General features: G+C 39.9%; 1 long non-coding RNA gene across 13 annotated transcripts in view; it reads right to left on the reverse strand.

Moving 5' to 3' along the window:
* The window catches only part of LOC138743442 (uncharacterized), a 284,588-nt gene that overhangs the window by 42,808 nt on the left and 219,421 nt on the right, over positions 1-22,359 (reverse strand). For 10 of the 13 annotated variants that reach the window (XR_011344885.1, XR_011344881.1, XR_011344890.1 and 7 more), the window contains one exon: positions 20,028-20,115. The exons of the other annotated variants lie outside the window; for them this stretch is intronic. This is a non-coding gene — a long non-coding RNA (uncharacterized lncRNA). The remainder of the gene's footprint in view (positions 1-20,027; positions 20,116-22,359) is intronic. 13 annotated transcript variants of the gene reach the window in all.

Raw genomic sequence — 22,359 nt, forward strand, 5'->3', positions numbered from 1 at the left:
AAATTTTTTATTGTTTATGTACAGCAAAGAAAAGGTACAAGGACTGCCTAAAGAAATCTCTTGGTGCCTGCCACATTGACCTCTGCCAGTGGGCTGATAACACCTCAAACCGTGCATCTTGGCGCCTCACAGTTTGGCGGACAGCAACCTCCTTTGAAGAAGACCGCAGAGCCCACCTCACTGACAAAAGGCAAAGGAGGAAAAACCCAACACCCAACCCCAACCAACCAATTTTCCCCTTCAACCGCTGCAACCATGTCTGCCTGTCCCGCATCGGACTTGTCAGCCACACACGAGCCTGCAGCTGACGTGGACTTTTTACCCCCTCCATAAATCTTCGTCCGCGAAGCCAAGCCAAAGAAGAAAGATTTAGAGTACAACTGTGATTTCCTTTCAATTGCCAAAATATTCCAAGTTGAGAATTATTGATATATAAAACCTTAGTGTCCATTCAATATGCTTTAGTCCAGTGGTTTTCAAACTGACCCGAAACTCATAATCCACCTTAAGAAATCTTTATGCCATCAGTGCCTCGTGATTAGTAAGGGATTGCTTAAGGTGGTATGTGAGTGGGAAGGGAAGGTTGAGAACCACTGCCTTAGACCCAATTGACACTGAAATATTTTGCTTGAGAAAAATTGCCATTGGCCCATTTCCTTTGGAGTTTTGAAACCATTGACATAACAATTCAATTAGGTATGATTAAAATAGTGGTTTTCAAACCTTTATCTTTCTTAGGGATTGCTTAAGGTGGAATGTGAGTTTATGGGAAAGTTTCAAAACCACTGTTTTAGACCCTTTGCTCTGTCAGATTTCTGTAATTTGGAAGGAGATATTGGTGGCATTCCTTGTATCTGTTTTTCTTATCTTTCTCCAGAAAATGTCATTCATTTGGAAGGTTCTCCAAAGCATCTTGTAGATTGTACAAATTAGTGGAAAGAGTGAGTGGTCAGGCTGATGGATCAAACACTGACTACTGGTGAGCTGGTTTGTTCCACATAGTGTTGGGTTCCTTTAACACTTCTTTAAAATTATTAGTATTCATCCAAGCAAATGAAAACTATTTCAATAAATTCCCAAAATATATTGGATAGGCAACAGTGTTATATTCTTGTGGCCACTGAATGTGAGTAGTTGGTCTGATTAAATTCCTGGTTAATGGTGGCCTCCATTAACCAAGATGATGGAAGGCTGTGGGAGGATCAACAATGATAATTCAATTGAATGTTAAACGTGGGTAGCTTAACCTTTACATGGTGAAGATTATTCTTGCATGGCATATGTGTGCCTTGAATCATATTTGGCCTTATCAGCTCATGTCATAAAATTGTTCAGAACATTTTTCTTGTTGCTTTCCAACTCTTTTTATCTGAAGAAATATAAGTGGAAAATAATAATGTGTAAAGACTTTAAAAATTTTGTGATGATAATTGAGTCAAGGACACCACCCTAAGACACTCATGTAATGAGGCTAGAATGATTGACCTCCAATAATCATCTGCTAAACATAACTTAGAAAAGCACTTCTCTATTCACAAGTCCTCTTGACGTGTATACCAATTCATATTGGTATGAATAGAAGTGAGAAATAACCAGATGTTGAGGTACACCAGTACATGCCAACCACTGTGAAATGTTATTTGTAGAGCCGGCTCTATTTCCTCCCTTTTAATGAATTCTTAATCCTGTTTGTTACTTGCCTTGTTGTTCAAACCTCCTTCATCTTTTCCAGCAATCTCCTTTGATATTTGCCTGATTAAATGTGTAAGGGCATTTCTCCCCTTAAAAGACCTATCAGGACTTCCTGAAAATAATGCAAACAAATATCTATCACTGCATGTATAATGCATGTGACAACAAAATTCATCTTTAACTTGTCCACTATTTCAATGGCAAAACTGTCATTTCCCCTTCATCAATAGCAGGAATCCACAAATATCTATCAGGAATTTCAGACTCAATAGATGTAGTATGATTCTGCAACAGGAAATATAATTTTTGAAGTCAATGTTTTTCTAATATAGCCCACTTAACTCAGTCAATTATATGCTCATAAATTATTAAATACAGTTTTTTGAGATGAACAGGTCTCCTGTTCAACCCCTGATTTTAACAGTAAAGATAAATGAGATCCTGTCTATTCTAAGAAAATATACATATCATTCTTTCAGCCCTTGATGTAGCTTTAAATTGCTTTTTGAAAGAAAGTATAGACTCCTTCCAAGTTAGTTTTTGTACTGCCACAGCTCTCTTGAGTATAAACATCCATCAGTGGTAAAGCATATATATGAAACAGTGCACGGTATGGCCTTTGTCACTTTGATATAAATACTCAATGTGGGTATTATGAATCTGAAATGTATTTATGAGTTGTACCTTTGATGTTTCAGATATCAGATTTATTGTCACATACAACCCTGAGATTCTTTTTACCGCAGGCAAGGCAGAATGACCATTTATTGGCAGTGCAAAAAAACTGTTCACAGTGTACACAATTTAAAAAAATAAAGAACTGAAAAACAGATAATAAATGTAAACAAACTGACTGTGCAACATCGAGAGAATAAAATTAATCAATAAAGTAAGAGCCCCTGATTGAGTTTGTTTTTGAGTCTGGTGCTGGAAGGGTAGCAGAACCTGGTGGTGCATGTCTTGTGACATCTACACCTCTTTCCTGATGGTAGCAGTGAGAACAGAACATGTGCTGGGTGGTGTAGATCCCTGATGATTGCTGCTGCTTTCTGACGGCAGCGTTCCCTGTAGGTGTTTTCGACAGTTAGAAGGGCTTGCCTGGGCTGTGTCCACTATCTTTTGGAGGGCTTTATGCTCAGGGATATTGGTGTCCCCATACCAGACAGTGATGCAGTCAGTCAACACACTTTCCACTCCACATCTGTAGAAATTTGCCAGGGTTATTGGAGTCATACCAAACCTGCGCAAACTCCTCAGGAAGTAGAGGCGCTGATGTGCTTTCTTCATGATGCCCTTGGTGTGTTGAGTCCAGGAAAGATCCTCCAAAATAGTGACTTCCAAAAACTTAAAATTTTCTCACCTTCTCCACCTCTAATACCTCAATGATCACTGGATTGTACACCTCTGGCTTTCCTTTCCTGAAGTCAACAATCCACTCCTTGGTTTTGGTGATACTGAGTGTTGGTGAACCATTCAGCCAAGTTTTCAATCTTCTTCCAGTATGCTGACACATCACCTTTCTTTATACAACCCACTACCATAGTATTGTTGGCAAATTTGTAGATGATGCTATTGTCACACCAAAACACACCGTCGTAGGTGTAAAGTGAGTACAGCAGGAGGCTAAGAGGACAGCCCTGTGGTGCTCTGGTACTGATGGAGATTGTGGAGGAGAAGTTCTTACCAATCCTCATTGATTGTGGTCTGGAGGTGAGGAAATCTATGAATCAATTACACAGTGGGGTGTTGAGTCCCAGGTCCTGGAATTTGCTGATCGGTTTTGAGGGTAGGGTGGTATTAATTGCTGAACTGTAGTCGATAAAGAGCATCCTGATGAATGCATCTTTGCTGTGCAGGTATTGCAAGAGTTGGTGTCGAGCCAGTGAGATGATACCCTCCTTAGTCCTGTTGTGATGATAGGTAAACTGAAATGTATCCATGTCACCACTCAGACAGGAGCTGATATGCTTTAACACCATCCTTTCAAAACATTTCATCACTGTTGATACAAGTGCTACAGTCATTAAGACAGATTAAGCAACATAAAATTTGCACAGGGCTTAAGAAGAAATATGAAAATTGAAAATCTATTTATTTACAATGTTAATTCTATTGAATGTTTCTTTAGCTGGATGTTTAAGAAAAAAAGGCTTTTGAGACTTTTGCAGAGAAGTTTTCCTGGTTGGGCAGACGAAGCATTTTATGGAAGAACAATTGTTTAACTTAGCTCTGAACTTTGGACTCATGATCTGAAGGCCACGTGGTCTACCAAATGATGAGCGTGAAGAACCTAAGGGACAGAAGCAATGACTTTTGTTCCAGCAAGACTCCAGATAAACATTTGAAGAATTAAGTATTTTGGGGATCAAATGTTGGGGAGAACAGTTTCTAATGCTGTGATAAAGGAGAAGGATCCAGAAAAAAGGGAACCAAACTTTTTTTTTCTGAAATTATCAACAATATTAGTATCTCTCCCCATCATTACATTTTTTATCATTATCTAGATCTTTGATCTCCCTTAACTACTTAGAAACAAATATGATATACAATGACACAATAAGTAGAGTTGTTGTATCGATCTGGGTTTAATGCAGATTGTGTGGAGCTTGTCTCCCTTTCTCTGTCAAAAGGAAACATGAAATATTGAAATATGAATGATCTTTGCTAAAATTAATTATAATGATAATGAAATTTATTGTTATGCATGTAAGTAGAATGTACATATGCATTGGAATTCTTACTTGCTGCAGCCAAATGGGTATTTCATAAGAAAACCAAATTCAATAGTAGACAGTAAATTACCATACAGAAAGAGATAATAAATAGATGGCAGATGAGAGCCTGTGAAAGTCCTGGCTATGTATGCAATGTTCTGCCTTCCAAGACCCTTGAATTACCAAACCAAGCTGTGATGCCACTTGCCAGTATACTTTCCACAACATACCTGTTGCATACTGTAGAAGTTTGATGAACTATTGAATGACATAGCAAATCCTCTCAGACTTCTTAAAAAGTCGGGACATTGGTGTGGTTTCTCAAAGTTAAAATTTATTGGCAGAGTTTATGCTGTAACCCTGAGATTCTTTATCTTGCAGTTCAGGTAGAATTTGTACACATCGATAACTGTAAAGTATATTCAAGAAAAAAAGAAACTTATACCAAAGAAAGACTCTCTGCTCTACTCATTATACACCCATGACTGTGTGTCCAGGCACAATTCCAATTCTATCTACAAATTTGCTGATGATAGCACAGTTGTCGGCAGAATCACAAACAACACTGAGGCCAAGTATACAGAACAGAGATAGTTCAGCTCATTGAATGGGGTAATGACAACAACCTTGCGCTCAGTGTTGGCAAAAGCAAGGAGGTGATTGTGGACTTCAGAAGGAAGTCAGGGGAACACAACCCAGTACTTTTCGAGGGCTCAGTAGTGGAGAGGGTCAAGAACTTCAAATTCCTGGGTGTCAACATCTCCGAGGATCGGTCCTGGAGCCTCCATGTTGATGCAGACAAAGAAGGCTCATCAGCGGCTATACTTTGTGAGATGTTTAAGGAGATTCAGTATGTTAACCAACACTCTCAAAAATTTCTACAGGTGTACTGCCTTCCTTGGATTCACTCTCCTGAAGGATACTGATGATCAACAGGGGACATGGAAGTGTGCAGTGGTTGCTCCTTTTTCTGGTGGTCAAATTGGACAGAGAAGCCATTGAGTTCATCTGGCAGTGAGACTTTGCTGTCTCCTACTGCAGGAGATCTGTTTTTGTAGCAGGTTATATAATGTAGGCCCTGCCGCAGCTGTCGGGTATTCTTTGTTGTTTCCCTTCTCATCTGGAATCTCCACTTCGTACGTAGATGACCTCCTGTGATTTTTCATGATTACCTGGTTGTTCTGGCATCAGGAAGACCTTCCAACATGCAGGCTCTCAGGATCATGAAGGTAATAACCCTCTCTCCCTCTGACCCCATCAAAGCATTGTCCCTTGGCCTCACATTCTAAAATCCACAATAAGCTCCTTGGTCTTGGTGACATTGAGAGCAAGATTGTTGACCTGGCACCACGTAACCAGATTCTCAATTTACATCCTGTATTTTAAATGTAGACATACAGCACGGTAACAGGTCCTTCCAGCACTCAACCCCATGCCGCCCAATTACACCCAATTGACCTACAACCCATTACATTTTGAAGGGTAACAGGAAACCAGAGCACCTGGAGGAAACCCACGCAGACTCATCATTCCCCGTTGTGTCAACAACTAGACTATTGACCAATTGAATCTAGCTGTACTTGGCTATGTAGTGCACGCAGCCTTATGTTGATAATCAGCAAGGAGGAGGGGATGTTGCCGATCCACACTGACTGGGGTCTGCAATGAGGAAATCGAGGATCCAGTTGCAGAGGGACAAACAAAGTCCCAGATCCCTTAGTTTGGTAATGTTTTGGTGGTATGATGTTTTTGACATCAAACCATTGTCAATAAGCAGCAGCCTGATGTCAGTGTTCCTCTTGTCCATGTGTTGTAACATAGAGTGGAGGCCCAGTGAGATGACATCCTCCTTTAATCTGTTGTGACAAATCCAAGTGGGTCAAGGTCCTTTCTCAGACAGAAGTTGATTTCTCCATAACCAACCTCTCAAAGCATTTAAATCATTGGTCAATCATCATCGAGATACAGTAGGTGTTCAGGTAATATCATTTTCTTTTTTGTGTATCATTGAAATAATATAAATTTCTAATTCCAATTTTATTTTACAAAACAGAACACATTCTCTAAACCACACATGTCAAACTCAGGCCCGCGGGCCAAATTTGGCCCGTGATATAATTATATTTGGCCCGCAAGATCATATCAAATATGTATTAGTGCTGGCCGCCGCGCCACAGCTAATACTACAAATCCCAGAATGCTTTGCAGATGCATTGGTGTCAGCCCGCTAATCGCCCCCACCTCCTCTCTTTACTTTCATTAACATCTGCGACCTGTCGCCTAACTCACATGTAATAAACCCCTTACGAAAAATGGCCAAACGAAAGACAGAAAACAGGACCTTTCAAGACAGGTGGGAGGCAGACAATATGTTCAACATTTTAAAAGACAAACCTGTTTGTCATTGAAGCAAATTGTTATATTTTTGACTTGTTGGTTTGTGAAAAAAAAAACATTTAAAAGGAGCTTAAAGGCTATAGAGAAATATTATTTATTGAATATTTTATTTCTCATTTGTTAATGCTTCTTCTGGAAAGAGTTTAACCAAAACTATTATTAAACATTTATTTTAATAAGAAAAAGTTTAACATTACATATGTTGAAAGAAGAGAAAACATGCAGATGTTGTTGAAAATTTTCAATGAATATTTAGTTTGGCCCACGACTTAGTCCAAGTTTTTAATTTTGGCCGTCTGTGAATTTGAGTTTGACACCCCTGCTCTAAACCAATAACATGATGGAAATGCACATGATCATATATTTTTTCTCTCTATAGCAGACAATGATAAAAATGGCGATTGAGTGATAAATTTAAAATATTCATACCATTGGGTTGTAGATCAACCAGGCAGAATATGAGATGTTATACCTCAAGTTTGCCTTGGAATTTACCCTGGGAGTGGAGAAGGTCAAGGACAGAAGGGTGGATGTGAAAATGGGAAGCAACCAAGATTGCAGAATGGCCAATGCAGACAGAATGCACTCTCTGCAAATCACCCGCCTAGTCTGTGCTTAGTCTTGTGGATGTAGTGAAGGCCATAATCTGGAACATCGACTGCAGTAAACAAGGTTGAGGGAAGTAAAACTTGAATATTTGCCTCAACCAGAAGGGCTCTTTTGGGCCCTGGATGAGGGTGGAGGTAAGAACAAGTGTTGGCCTTCTCCTTCTCCTCAGAATCTCAATCTGAAACATCGGCAATTCCTTTCCCCACAGATGCTGCTCAACCTGCTGAGTTTCTCCAGCGGTTTGTGGAGTAGTCACTGATGCCTTTAAATACTATCGATGGGGTCTTCATGCCCATGTTCTCTTAGGAGAAGCATGGTACCTCATAAGTGCCATTTGATCATTGATTTCATGATCTATTATGCATTTCTCATTCACATTCACTGTGCTCAAAATGTGGTATCTTTGGTGATTCATTCCACACAGGCACATCCAGTGAAGGTATATGAAGACTTAATGTTCTACAGCACAGAAACATGCTATTCAGCCTACTTGTCCATGCAGTCCAAGCTTATCCCTTTTGCCTGAATTGCACTCATATGTCTCAAACCTTGTCTATTTGTAGGAAATGTAACTTGACCAAATGACTTCTGAAAATTAACAATTGATTCTGCTTCTACCACTTTTTAAGGGTATCTACCTGCCAACCCTCGATGTGAAGAAGGTGCTCCTCAGGTCCATTGTAAATCTTTCCCCTCTCACCTTAAATCTATGTGTTTTAGATTTAGATTCACCTCATACAGGAAAAAGACAGAGGCAATGTGTATTATCACAAGAACCATTAATAAAAGCACAAAACAGATATCAACCCTTTCCACTATATTGCATCATAAAAGCATAGCTGATTAAGTAAAAGATGGGGAAGGGAAGAGCAAAAGGGATATAGTAGAAGATAGAGGGAACTCATTATCTGAAATTATAAAATTCTATGTTTTTTCCATTGGATTGTAAACTATTCGGGTGGAATAGGAGGTGTTCTTCTTCTAGTTTGTGTTTCACCACTCTGACAGTGGTCCAGAACATCGTGGGAACAGGTAGGGCATTTGAGATGGCATACAACCGGGAACTCGGGATGGCCATTTGGAGAAAGCATAGATGTTCTGCAAAATTTTCACTATATAAGCATTTGGTGTCACCATTGTAAAGGAGGCTGTATCATCACCCACTCCACCCTGTATGACTTGTCTTCCTCCACTGGACACATTCGATTTTCTTGGTCTATCTCCCTTTGCAACTGCCAATCTACTGCCTCTGTTTCACTACACGTGGACCTCCGTCCTACCCTGTCCTTTTATATTGGCCTTTCTACTACATTTCTCCAGTCTCCAGAAAGGATTTTGGCTCAAAACATTGATCATTCTTTTCTGCTCCCATTGATGTTGCTTGATTAATTGAATTTCTCCAGCAGAGGGTATGGCAAATAGTTGTGAAATATATAAAATGGCTGAAAACACCCATCTATAGAAAATAAACAAGAAGTGAAGGTTCTTAAGGCCACCATGTCTTTTAAAAAGTAAATTATTTGGAAGCATTGAAATACAAATACCAAGAGCAGGGCCTTCTGTCTCGACTGTATTCATAGGATCATAGGGGATCTCAAATATGTACCTGCCAAATGGTCTCACCAAAAATGGGCATCCTTACATCTTGTGGGCTGCTAATTATTTGTGTTATCGCTGTACACAAAAAAAACTTATAAAGTTCAATGTATTTTGATTCTCACAGAGATTCTGCCATTACTTGACAGTGATAAAATAAAGGCTTTTAACTTCCACAGCCTCTGAGTGGCTTGAAAACCACAACATAAACCATGTACAAAGATTAAAATAAAATAGAGAAAATACTCAGGGTTAAGAGTTAAAAGGGACAAATGGAAGAAAGTATAATGATTAGCTTTTAATTTTTGTAAATAATCCCCTATGAACAGTAAAAGTAATTTAGTCAAACAGTCACATGCAGCTTTTGAAAACCCCACGCGTTCCAAATTGACATCGCATTGTGATATGACATCAGTTGGAACCTCCTGAGCCAGTTCGATTAAGCCTCCGGTGAGCCGCCACATGGCACCCCCTCCCCCGACCCAGCAATAGGAGGCTAAACCTGTGGTTCCATTACTGACAACCGCTCTTGGGCTGTCGTCCGCGCCTTCGCATCGGGGATTGTGGCAAAGGTCAATCAAGGTCGAGATGAGCAGGCTTTAGTTGGTCAGTTATGAATGTCTCTGGATTCCCTCCCACTGTCTAGTACACAAGATGTATGATTGTTTCATATCTCTCTGAAGGGGCCCTCATATGGCCTCTGTAAGGGTGGCCTGTGTGCACCTCTAAGCACAAAAAAACAAACTCACAGTCCCGGAGTTCCTTTTGGATGAAATGTGTCATTGTTCCATGCCTTAACCTGGGAACTGGGGCCAATTTTCCTGCAGTATGTCTAAGACTTCAGTCAATGGCACCTCCTGTCCACATGCTGTGGGCACGAACTCCCCAGGTACAATGAGCGAGGCTCCATAAGCCAACTTGGCTAATGAGGATTTGAGATCCTCCTAGGGTACCATTCATATTCCCAGGAGGATCCAGGGCAGCTCATCCACCCAATCAGGTCCCTGGAGGCAGGCCATCAGAACAGCCTTCACGTGCCCATGGAACTGCTCGACTGTGGGTGGTGCTTGAGGGTTATCAAAGTCCTCGTCAGTCAACAAGAGGCAGATATCTTCTGGCATATGCTCTAAAGGCAACTGCTCAAAGAGCAAGCAAGGCTCTAAAGGGGTGTAGTCCCCTAGGACAATGGTATGGAGGAGCCGTGCAGTTCGCTTGCACCATGAGGGACCATAAATCTGAAGAAGGAGGGCTTTTAAGACTTTGATCTTGCTAAGAGCTGGTGGGTTCCAAAGGAAATCCACTACTCATACAGCTGTGTGCTGGTCGAGGGCACTTACCATATGATAGTACTTAGTTTCTACCACTTCTATCTTGCAAATGTGGAACTGCGTCTCAACCTGCCTGAACCAAACCAGGTTGAGTTGCCCAAAAGACAGGCAGTTTGAGTGAAACAGCTGTGTTGTCCATGTTGGGTCCAAAATCCATTTGGGCCCGTTGGGGTCACCAATGTAGCTTTTGCGTCGCAGTACGAAATTAAGAAGGAGAAAATATCAGATGTAGTCAAGTCGAAGTTCAGTACAAGTCGTTTACTCTAACAGTCACGCGCAGCTTTTTAAAACCCCACACGTACCAAATACGTCATCACATTCTGACATCATGACGTTACACTGAACCTTGCGCGCCACTTCAATTAAGCCTCTGGTGAGCCACTGTACTGCTCATTTACAAACGTGCATTGCCAAATCTCTCAAAAAGATACAAAACTTTTGAATAAACAGGTGAACTCTGAAAGCAATTCCCAGATTACTAGACATATATAGAATGCAGAGGTGCCCACCAATTTATTTGTTAATAATATTGAGTACCGATAGCCAATGCACTTACTAGCTTGTAGAGTCATAGAGATGTACAGCAAATAAATTTCCCCTTCTGTGCATTTTCCTCTATTAGAACCATTTCCTTCTATGCCTTTCTATTTAAGTGTCTCTAAATGCTGGTACCTATATCCAATTCCATCACCTCCTCTGGCAGTACAGTCTAGATATCTAACACTCTGTAAAAACATATCCACCATTTCAGTCCAAGGCAAGTCCCTTTGTGTTCTGGATAAGGAAGATGTATAATGTGTTTTTGGACAGAAACCAATTCACCATAGCACAAGCACAGGCTGGAAATGTATGTAGATTCTACCTGATCCGACCCCTCAGAAGAATGCAGGCAAGCTGTCTCATGAAGTTAAAAAGGAAACATCAATAAAGATTTTTTTTCTCTCTGCCTTCTATTGAAAGCGTATTTTCAAATTATATTTCTTTTGATTAAATCTGATTATACACAAGCCATCATTATTTTGATCTGTAGATCATTCCTTCCTTTGGCTTGGCTTCGCGGACGAAGATTTGTGGAGGGGTAATGTCCACGTCAGCTGCAGGCTCGTTTGTGGATGACAAGTCCGATGCGGGACAGGCAGACATAAAAAGTGCAATAAAGCTTACTTGAGATGAGGAGAGTGGTCATGAACTCTTTACTAAAATAAAAGTTATTAGTCACTTCTCTGAAAATAGTTTTGTGGCTAATCATTAGTCTGAATCAATATGGATTATATCATCTAACCAATACTCTGCTTTGCAGTCAATTCTACTCTACCTTAATTGTGTACCTCATCTAAAAGTGTATTAAAGTCTGATTTCCTTTTCCATCTATTTTCATAGAAGCATAGTACAGTAACAGCCTCTGTATTAATATTAGAATTATATTGAGAGACTGTGATGTTATCCAAGTAAGTTCTGCAAAACCTAAGAGCCTACCATCTGGCATTAACCCCATTAGAAAGGACGAGAGAGAGTCTATTTATTATAATGGGGCATAGTTGAAAAGCTGGGAGCAGTGCAGGAGACAGGGGGAATAGTTAATGGTAATAATTTAGTACCTGAAATATCATGCCAGACTTCCTGTAATTTAGGAGTCAATAAAAAGACTATATACATTTACTTGAGAAACCAGTGATACTAAAGTAATTCTTTAAGAAGAAAACTGCTATGGATGACTATTTCTAAACTAAGAATAAATATAGAAAAGTACTATTGAATCCTATTACAGCTTTACTTAAAATGACTTTTCCCACTCTATTTTCAAACTATATCAAATTATTATGTCAGCCTTAACATTTTTAATGCAAATTCAAATCTTGCTGTAAGTCATCAATACATAGCCTTGATTTCACCGGCAAGAGTGCAGTGACAATAATCATTGTGCAAAATCATCATTATTTCAAGCAACAGAACTTTGAAGAACATGATGGAGAAATCTCCTTAAAAGCTTTGCATGTTTACAAAACTGCCAGGCAATTTAAATGTTCCTGAATTTTGTTTATTGTTCAGAAACATTTAAGGTATTAGGAAAGATGCAAATCCTATAAAATATTTTAATATGAATAAAAATAAACCACATGTAAATGATTGAAAGAATAAACAACCTACTGTAATCAAAAAAAATGAAATCTTCTTATATTTATCCCCAGCAGGCCTAGAATCCTAATTGAAATAATTGGGCTCTCAGACCGGGCATAGGATTCAACAGTCTATTTCTTAGGCACTGGTGAAGTGGCAGAGCATGATGGATTGTCAGCAAATTTGTACCTGACTTGTGTGTTGAGTGTGCATGCATTGCGGTCTCAAACATTCACCATGCCAATATTACTAAAATATTATTTGAAGCATAGAAACTAAGTTCAATGAAATTCTGCTCTGCTGTAGACTTTCTGTGAGGGACTGAGGACAGATTCCTGCCTCACATGGCATATAATGATCAGTATAAAGACAGTTTTTCATTTAGTCCTATTCCAGTTTCTTCAATCACATTACACAGCAGCCACCTTCTCAAAGAAGGTACAAAAACAATCAAGGCTCTTCTTCCAAATTGTAACTCTATTGCAAGGCATATGAAATCAGTAAAAGATCCAGAACGATGCTGCCTTAGTGGAATAGCCCACTAAAATTTGGCTCACAAAAGAATAAGGAATTGTTGCTTTTAATGGCTTTGTGGCTCATGCATATTCCAGCAGAAGATGTTGCTTTGACTAAGGAAGGAATGGGGAGCAAACATTTTGCTTTTATGTGGTTTCTGCTATGTGATTTATCCTTTGGTGATTGGGAATGGAATTTGGTGATTTGGTGATTGGGAAAGAATCCCCCCAGAGGTCTGGAAGGCTGGCGGCAAAGCTCTGCATACAAAACTGTATGAGTTTTTCATGCTCTGCTGGGACCAAGGAAAGCTGCCTCAGGACTTTCGTGATGCCATTATCATCACCCTGTACAAAAACAAAGGCGAGAAATCAGACTGCTCAAACTACAGGGGAATCACGCTGCTCTCCATTGCAGGCAAAATCTTCGCTAGGATTCTCCTTAATAGATTAATACCTAGTGTTGCCGAAAATGTCCTCCCAGAATCATAGTGTGGCTTTCATGCAAACAGAGAAACTACTGACATGGACTTTGCCCTCAGAGAGCTCCAAGAAAAGTGCAGAGAACAAAACAAATGACTCTACATCACCTTTGTTGATCTCACCAAAGCCTTTGACACCGTGAGCAGGAAAGGGCTTTGGCAAATACTAGAGCATCTCGGATTCCCCCCCAAGTTCTTCAACATGGTTATCCAAATGCACGAAAACCAACAAGGTCGGGTCAGATACAACAATGAGCTCTCCGAACCCTTCTCCGTTGACAACAGGCTGAAGCAAGGCTGCATTCTCGGACCAACCCTCTTTACTATCTTCTTCAGCATGATGCTGAAACAAGCCATGAAAGACCTCAACAATGAAGACGGTGTTTACATCCAGTACCGCACGGATGGCAGTCTCTTCAATCTGAGGCGCCTGCAAGCTCACACCAAGACACAAGAGCAACTTGTCCGTGAACTACTCTTTGCAGACGATGCCGCTTTAGTTGCTCATTCAGAGCCAGCTCTCCAGCGCATGACATCCTGTTTTGCGGTAACTGCCAAAATGTTTGGCCTGGAAGTCAGCCTGAAGAAAACTGAGGTCCTCCATCAGCCAGCTCCCCACCCTGACTACCAGCCCTCCCACATCTCCATTGGGCACACAGAACTCAAAACGGTCAACCAGTTTACCTACCTCGGTTGCACCATTTCATCTGATGCAAGGATCGACAAAGAGATAGACAACAGATTCGCCAAGGCAAATAGTGCCTTTGGAAGACTACACAAAAGAGTCTGGAAAAACAACCACTGAAGAAACACACAAAGATCAGCGTGCACAGAGTCGTTGTCATACCCACGCTCCTGTTCGGCTCCAAATCATGGGTCCTCTACCAGCATCACCTGCGGCTCCTAGAATGCTTCCATCAGCGTTGTCTCCGCTCCATCCTCAACCTTCATTGGAATGACTTCATCACCAACATCGAAGTACTCGAGCTGGCAGAATCCGCAAGCATCGAATCCATGCTGCTGAAGACCCAACTGTGCTGGGTGGGTTACGTCTCCAGAATGGAGGACCATCGCCTTCCCAAAATCATGTTCTAAGGTGAGCTCTCCACTGGCCAACAAGACAGAGGTGCACCAAAGAAGAGGTACAAGGACTGCTTAAAGAAATCTCTTGGTGCCTGCCACATTGACCACCGCCAGTGGGCTGATATCGCCTCCAACCGTGCATCTTGGTACCTCACAGTTCGGCGGGCAGCAACCTCCTTTGAAGAAGACCGCAGAGCCCACCTCACTGACAAAAGACAAAGGAGGAAAAACTCAACACCCAACCCCAACCAATCAATTTTCCCTGGCAACCGCTGAAACCGTGCCTGCCTGTCCCGCATCAGACTTATCAGTCACCAACGAGCCTGCAGCAGACATGGACATACCCCTCCGTAAATCTTCGTCCGCGAAGCCAAGCCAAAGACAAAGAAAGATTGGGAATGGGTTGGGGAAGGGGTGGTGAGTGAAATTCATCTTTGGAACATTAGTGAAGATTGGGGTTACAGATTGGAATAATCTTTTACACATTGCTCAGTTTTCATTGCTGTTCGGTTCAAAATGACTTCATAATTTGCTATCATCTGTTTTGCATTTATAGCTAAGATGGAACTCAACCTCAAAGTTTTGCAAATTCCTTACCTACATACATACATTTGAAAAATGTTCCCTAATGTTCATCAGAGCAAAGAGAAAAAAAGCTTGTGATTCATGCCACAAATCAACTCTGTATAATGGGCTATTATATCAATAGAAAGCAATTTTGACCTCTCAGTTCAAATCATCATGTCTCTCCTTAATTATTCAATATATTTCCTAATCAACAACTTTCATTTAAAGATTGTCAGAAAAAGAAAAATCACTATTCACTTCTTCCTGTTTTGGCTACTTCCAACCAAGTACCACATTGGAGTTCCCTCCCAAATTCATCTTCTCTACCTTCTCTCCTCCTTCAAACTTTCACTAAATATGATACTTTAAATAAACATTAACAACAAGGATATTAAATTGGCAGAATAGTCTATAATCAGAGGACAGAATTAAAGTGATTGGCAAAATAACCAGAAGCAACATAAGGAAACATTTTTTACACAGCTTGTTTTTATGATCTGGAATGGACTGCCTGAAATGCTGGTGGAAGCAGATTTAATGGTAACTTTCCAAAAGTAATTGGATAAATACTTAAAGAAAAATAATTTACAGGACTACAGGGAAATAAAAGCAAGGGAATGAGTCTAATAGGCTCTACCAAATAGCCAGCATGAGAGACCAAATGGCTTCCTTCTGTGTAATATTATTCCATGATTCTCATTATTTAAGGGTGCATATTTTTCAAAGAAGTGTCGGCAGTTCAATATGGAAGAACCAATGCTTCCCCAAAGAATTCCCAGTTAGTTTGGCTCACCCAACATATGCATGCACTTTCAAGGAAATCCCACACTTCCTGTGAGACCCAGACTCTGTTCCGAAGACTCTCTGATCTAGGATCCTTCATGGAGTTAAGTGATGGAAAATCAACTTCTTGCAATTTCTCCAAAGTTATTCTGAGAGATGTGCCCTTCGAAAAGTGACACCATTGACTTCAAAGTGAAAGAGAGGGTTGGTTAACAATTTTTTCAATTTAATAGAGTATTTAATTATTTCTTTATCTAGTGCTTTGACCAATTTTATATTTTATTTTTAAACAGATTAGTTTGTGACATTCAGTCACCGTGAAAATGTTTACAACCATGCAACAGCCTTTTTTGTTACTCTATGGCCATACACAATAGACTAACTGAATTTTTTGCAGCTTGTTTCATCAGTCAAGATAGTGAATGATCTTCTCTGCTAATCTCAGTCCTTGACCAGACTCTTCCAAAGTTTTCTTTACATCTATGTGAAGTACATTGGGATAATTTATGATGTAACTCTGAATTCCTGTTATATCACACCAAAAATTGAGTTAAATTTGGATCGTTGTAGTTATGCTAATTTAGTGATTCTGGGTTTGGTTTCCAAGGGTAATACATATACAATTCAAGTTTAAATAAGTAAAAGAGTTCCTATTGTTGGTCCCTCTTGGTAGACCCGAGCATCAGGTCGTATGTCTGAGGCTAAAGCAAGCAGGAGCAAGATAGGAAGCTGCCATAAGCCAAATGGATTGTACCTTTGAATGTAGCAGCAGGTAACTCTTCAAACTTCTGTAGTTTCATTTAATAGCTTTAGATTCCTTAGTAATCCCAATGAATGTAAATCAATAAAACACAATTTTACTTTAATTTCCTTTCCACCTACTCTGAACAAAGAACAAACTGGACATTGACGCTCGATTTCCAATGGCACAGAAAAGTCCAAGAGAGAGTCTGGGCAGCACCACAGGCGCCTTTTCTAATGCAGCAGGTTAACTACAATGCATAGACTGTGTAGAATATGCATTCTGATTCTGTCATGATCTAACTGATAAAAGGATGAAGTGCTGTGATGTTAGAAAAGTGCCCACTGAGGCATTAATGGGATTCAGCTTAATAAGGACCATATGTTTGGTCCTTGTCTGAAGCAAAATAAATTTCAAAACATACTTCGAAATGAAAGCAGAATACAATTTCAAAACCCTGGATCCATTTCTTCATAAGCAAATTATAAATGTCACATATCATTACTTTAGTCATGCTTCATAAATTTCTGCATATTTTCCTTTGAAATTTAAATGTTTTGACAATAAACTAGAAAATTTAGAAATGATAAAATGAACTCAGTAGAAAGTTAAACTTCTATATAATTTGTCACTGACTGTTATAGTTTTAATGTAGATAATTAAACAAACATTATTAAATGATCAAGACAAATAACACTGGACAACAAAGATTTTTCTTCCTCAACAATTTTCAGTTTGTTTTATAGATTTTGGGCGACTGATCACGAAAATCGCTTAAAATTTTTCCTATTATGTACCATTTTTAGATATAACCTATTTATGTGATTTCCTGTCATATTTTAAGTCTACTTCAAGCATACAAAACCATGAAGTACAACATGTCATTGAAAATTCATTTTCTGTATTCACACTTGGATTTCTTCCCTGCTAATCTTGGTTCAGACAGTGACAAACATGGTGAAAGGTTTCACCAGGACATTGCCACCATGGAAAAGTGGTATCAGAAAAATTAGAATCCATCAATGCTGACAGACATGAGAGGCATCAAATTCTAAGTACAAATGAAAATTAGTGGCAAAATATTTTAGATCAGTTGAACTAACGCAACGTGTCAGCATCATTGTGCGATTAAACATGCTAAATTTAATAAAAGTTAATTTAATATTTCTCTAAATTCTTATGTAATATAGCAAATCTACAATTATATTTGTGTTCAGCTTGAAGTTGTCTATCATAATCCACAACTTTTTTTTTTCAGGAAGCAAACCTTTAGAAAAAAATTGTTGTCCAGTGTAATTCCACTAACTATCTGAAGTATCATAACATATCATCTTGGACACATTTAGAGATTGAAGCTGAAGATTTTTCTTAAGAGATCAATTCTATAAAATAACAATGGAAGCAAATAAAATTGGAAGATATATTAGAACTAAGCACCTTCGCTCAACTCAACAGTGACAGGGATCTCCCAGTGGCCAAACACTTCATTTTCATGCCCCACTCTCATCCTCAAATGTCTGGCCATGGCCACATGTACTATTCCACCAAGACCACCTGTAAATTGGAGGAACAACACGATTTTCTATCTGGGCATTCTCTAACTGGATGGCATTAACATCAACTTCCAGTTCCTGCTATCCTACTTTCTGTTCTCCCTCCTTTCCCTTTCCCTTTATCTTCTTTCCTCCAGCTCTCCACCCCCTTTACCTCTCTGTTTGCTGGTGTGCCCTCCATCCCTTATCCACCTATTACCTACTCCATTTGAGACCGTGCTCATCCCCTGCCCCTCCCCCCTACCATTTTGTTTGGCTGCCTGCTGACTGTTTTTCATACCTTGTTGAAGGGGAAAAGCCCAAAAAGTTGGGTATATGCCTTTATCTTTACTATATGATTTCAGATTTTCAGATTTATTGTCATGCATGACATCACATACAACCCAGAGTTTCCTTTATCCTGCAGGCACGGCAGAATTACCACTAATTGATAGTGTAGAAAATAATGAATGTAAATAAACTGACTGTGCAATACAGAGAGAGAACAAAAGAAAATCAATGAAATGCACAAGTAAGAGTCCTTAAATAAGTCTCTGATTGCATTGAAAGTCTGATGGTGCAGGAGTAGCAACTGTTCCTGAATCTTGTGGTGCGAGTCTTGTGGGACCTATACGTCTTTCTTGATGGCAGCAGTGAGAACAGAGCATGTGCTGGGTAGTGAGGGTCTTTGATGATTGCTGATACCCTCCGACACCAGTGTTCCCTGTAGATATACTCAATAGTGGGGAGGGTTTTGCCTGTGATATCCTGGGCACTACCTAGGAGGGCTTTGTGCTCAGGGGTATTGGTGTTCCCATACAATACCAGCTGATCAGCACACTTTCCACCACACCACAATAGAAATTTGCCAGGATTTCTGGTGTCATACCAAACCTCTAAAAAGCCCTGAAGAAGTAGAGGCGCTGTGATGTGCTTTCTTCATGATGCCATTGGTGTGCTGGATCCAGGAAAGATCCTCCAAAATAGTGACTCCCAAGAACTTAAAATTTTCTCACCCTCTCCACCTCTGATCCTGGATTGTAAACCTCTGGCTTTCCTTTCCTGAAGTCAACAATCAGCGCCTTAGTTTTGGTGACATTGAGTGCAAGATTGTTGTTGGTGCATGATTCAGCCAAGTTTTCAATCCCCCTCCTCTATGCTGACTCATTCCCTTCCTTTATACAACCCACTATTAGTGTATCATCAGCAAGTTTGTACATGGTGTTACTGTCGTACCGAGCTACACATTTGAATATGTAAAGTGAGTAAAGCAGGAGGCTAAGAACATATCCCTGTGGTGCTCCAGTATTGATGGAGGTTGTGGAGAAGTTCTTACCAATCTTCACTGATTGTGGTCTGGAGGTGAGGAAATCCATGATCCAATTGCACAGTGGGGTATTAACACCAAGTTCTTGGAGTTTGATGATCAGTTTTGAGGGGATGATGGCATTAAATGCCAAAATATAGTCAATAAAGAGCATCTTGATGTATCCATCTTTGTTGTCCAGGGATTTGTGAAGAGCCTGTGAGATAGCATCTGCCATAGACTTGTTTCTACGATAGGTGAACTGGAATGGATCCATGTCACTGCTCAGACAGAAGCTGATATATTTCATCACCAGCCTTTCAAAACACATCATCACTGTTGATATAAAGAGCACTGATTGACCATTTGAGTTTCTCCAGCTTTTGTGTTTTTACTTGAGCCATGCCTCCTTTCTTTGCTGACTATCAAACATGTTAAGAACATTGAATACTTCAAAAACTTACTGAGATTTTGAAACATTGAAAATTTTCTGAAATTATTTCATCAATTAGAAACTTTAATACTCAAAATTATTGCAAAATTAAAAAAATCTAAAGATAGAATACCTCATCCAGTGGGCAGATTCCCTACCACAAGTATTTAGGAGTTGCAGAAAGTTCATTCTCTGTCTTTAGATTTATAAGAAGTCTTCCACTGGAAAAGAGACATGTGACAAGTTTTGGTATTTCCATGATTCGGCTGGACTCTTAAACCTCTTGACACTTATGGGCACTTGGTACAAAACTGCAAACAATCCACAACAAGCCCTGCACTTTCTAAAAAAAAATTCTTAGAAATTCTTATGTGCGTTTGTCAAAGCATGGAATAAAACTAAAGGTTTTCCCATATTCTCCGATATAAAACCTACGACCCAAGGACCTCGCTGCCACGTCCCAGCTTGCTTGGCCACGGCACACGAACCATGGGTGTAAAGGGTGGGGCCAGTACTGCGCACACTGCACTCCACCTAAAAGCTCCTTTGAGCAGGCCTGAGGACAGGTCCACGTCCTCCCCCTCCACGTCCGACTGCCTAAAGAAATCTCTTGGTGCCTGCCACATTGACCACCGCCAGTGGGCTGATATCGCCTCAAACCGTGCATCTTGGCGCCTCACAGTTTGGCGGGCAGCAACCTCCTTTGAAGAAGACCGCAGAGCCCGCCTCACTGACAAAAGGCAAAGGAGGAAAAACCCAACACCCAACCCCAACCAACCAATTTTCCCCTGCAACCGCTGCAACCGTGCCTGCCTGTCCCGCATCGGACTTGTCAGCCACAAACAAGCCTGCAGCTGACGTGGACATTTACCCCTTCCATAAATCTTGGTCCGCGAAGCCAAGCCAAAGAAGAAAATGAAAATTGTAGGGAAATATGCTGAAGAAGCTTTAATATAAAGATACTATTCTAGCATATATTTCTCTTCTCCCACCCCACATATCACCACCCCAACTTTCTCCACCCACTCATCCCCCCACACACAAAAAGATGTTGCTCCATGTCGTGGGTCCCAGGGACCCTCCACAACCTTGTTCAAGAAACCACTGTTCAAATACACAGTATTGGCAATCTATTCAACAATGGGCAGTGTGATATGAATGTTGGAGTTGGAAAGAGAAAAATGATCACAATTTCAAAATGGGTCTCTCTAGTCAGAGGATAGAATTGTGTAGTAGCAACACTTACCTTTCCCTTTCCAGGCTAAAGATTGCAAGAGAAATTATAGATTTCCAACTAATATTCTGGGTGAAATCAGTTACCTCAGTACAGATTAGATAACAAATTTGGATCCATTCAGTTCTGGAAGCCACAAAGCCACCCAATCCACAGAATGTTTTACAATTGCTTTAAAGCATCTGCAAAAGCCAAAACCTTGAAACCATTAAAGAAACAATTCAGTATCATAGTGTGAAAGAATAAGTTTAATGAATACGTTTAACATAGGGTTAATGATTTAGGTGAGAAAATACAGTAGCTGCCTGCAAGATGGTGTAGTGAGATAGTAACTAACTCCATAAGAATGTCAATACAACCTGACATTTCCCAAACATCTGTGGACATGGCAGGGGAGCATGATATTGTAAACACAAAATTACCAGGTTTGAGAATTGTAAGGGTCTCATGCAGACCCCTGCCCAATGATGTATAAAGGTACAATGAAGACTCCATTACTTTGAGTGGGGATTCAGTGTAGAGAACAAGTTACTAAACTCTTTCTTTTATCACCCCTCACTCCCTCTAGTATAACCAATGCTAAATAAAGAAATTGTTGTATGCTTAATTAATTCTGCTGTTTCTGCTGTTTGTTTTATTACAGTGCAGGCTGACTTTAACAATAGCATAGAAATTGTAGGCCATAGTTTTCAAAGCTGATGCAGTGTAATGGGCTGAAACCCCCTCTTAAGTCTGAATTCAATAATTCTATTAATAGTCCATATAGTCGTTCCCGTTGTCTTCTGAGCAGGAATTGTTCTGCATACTCTCCAAATTCCCGAATTTAACTGGTCTAGATCCATTCATTCAGCTCTCTTCACTCTAGAGTACAGCAATGTAGACTAGATGGCACCAATTAAAATGTCTAGATAGTCTGTGATAGGTGGCAAGCCCAAAGTTAAGATTTGCCAGCTGTAAATAGCGTAAGAATATCCCTAACTTCCAGAAACATATAAAAACAATATTAATTAAGTAGGAACAGTATTAATTTTGTTCAAAAATACATGTAAAACAAAAATAATGATAAACAATAAAGCAAAGGAGAATAAGCTGTAATTTATTTACCCATTTTAGTCATAGATTCTTTTTTATTTACACCATCTCAAATCATCTCCAAGTCTCCCTTAGCACTGTGTTCAAAAAGCAATTCCTAACATAATGTCTAATGCTGGGGAATCCAACAAAGACCATT

Source organism: Narcine bancroftii, chromosome 9, assembly GCF_036971445.1.
Source record: "Narcine bancroftii isolate sNarBan1 chromosome 9, sNarBan1.hap1, whole genome shotgun sequence".
In the NCBI taxonomy this organism is placed as follows: domain Eukaryota; kingdom Metazoa; phylum Chordata; class Chondrichthyes; order Torpediniformes; family Narcinidae; genus Narcine; species Narcine bancroftii.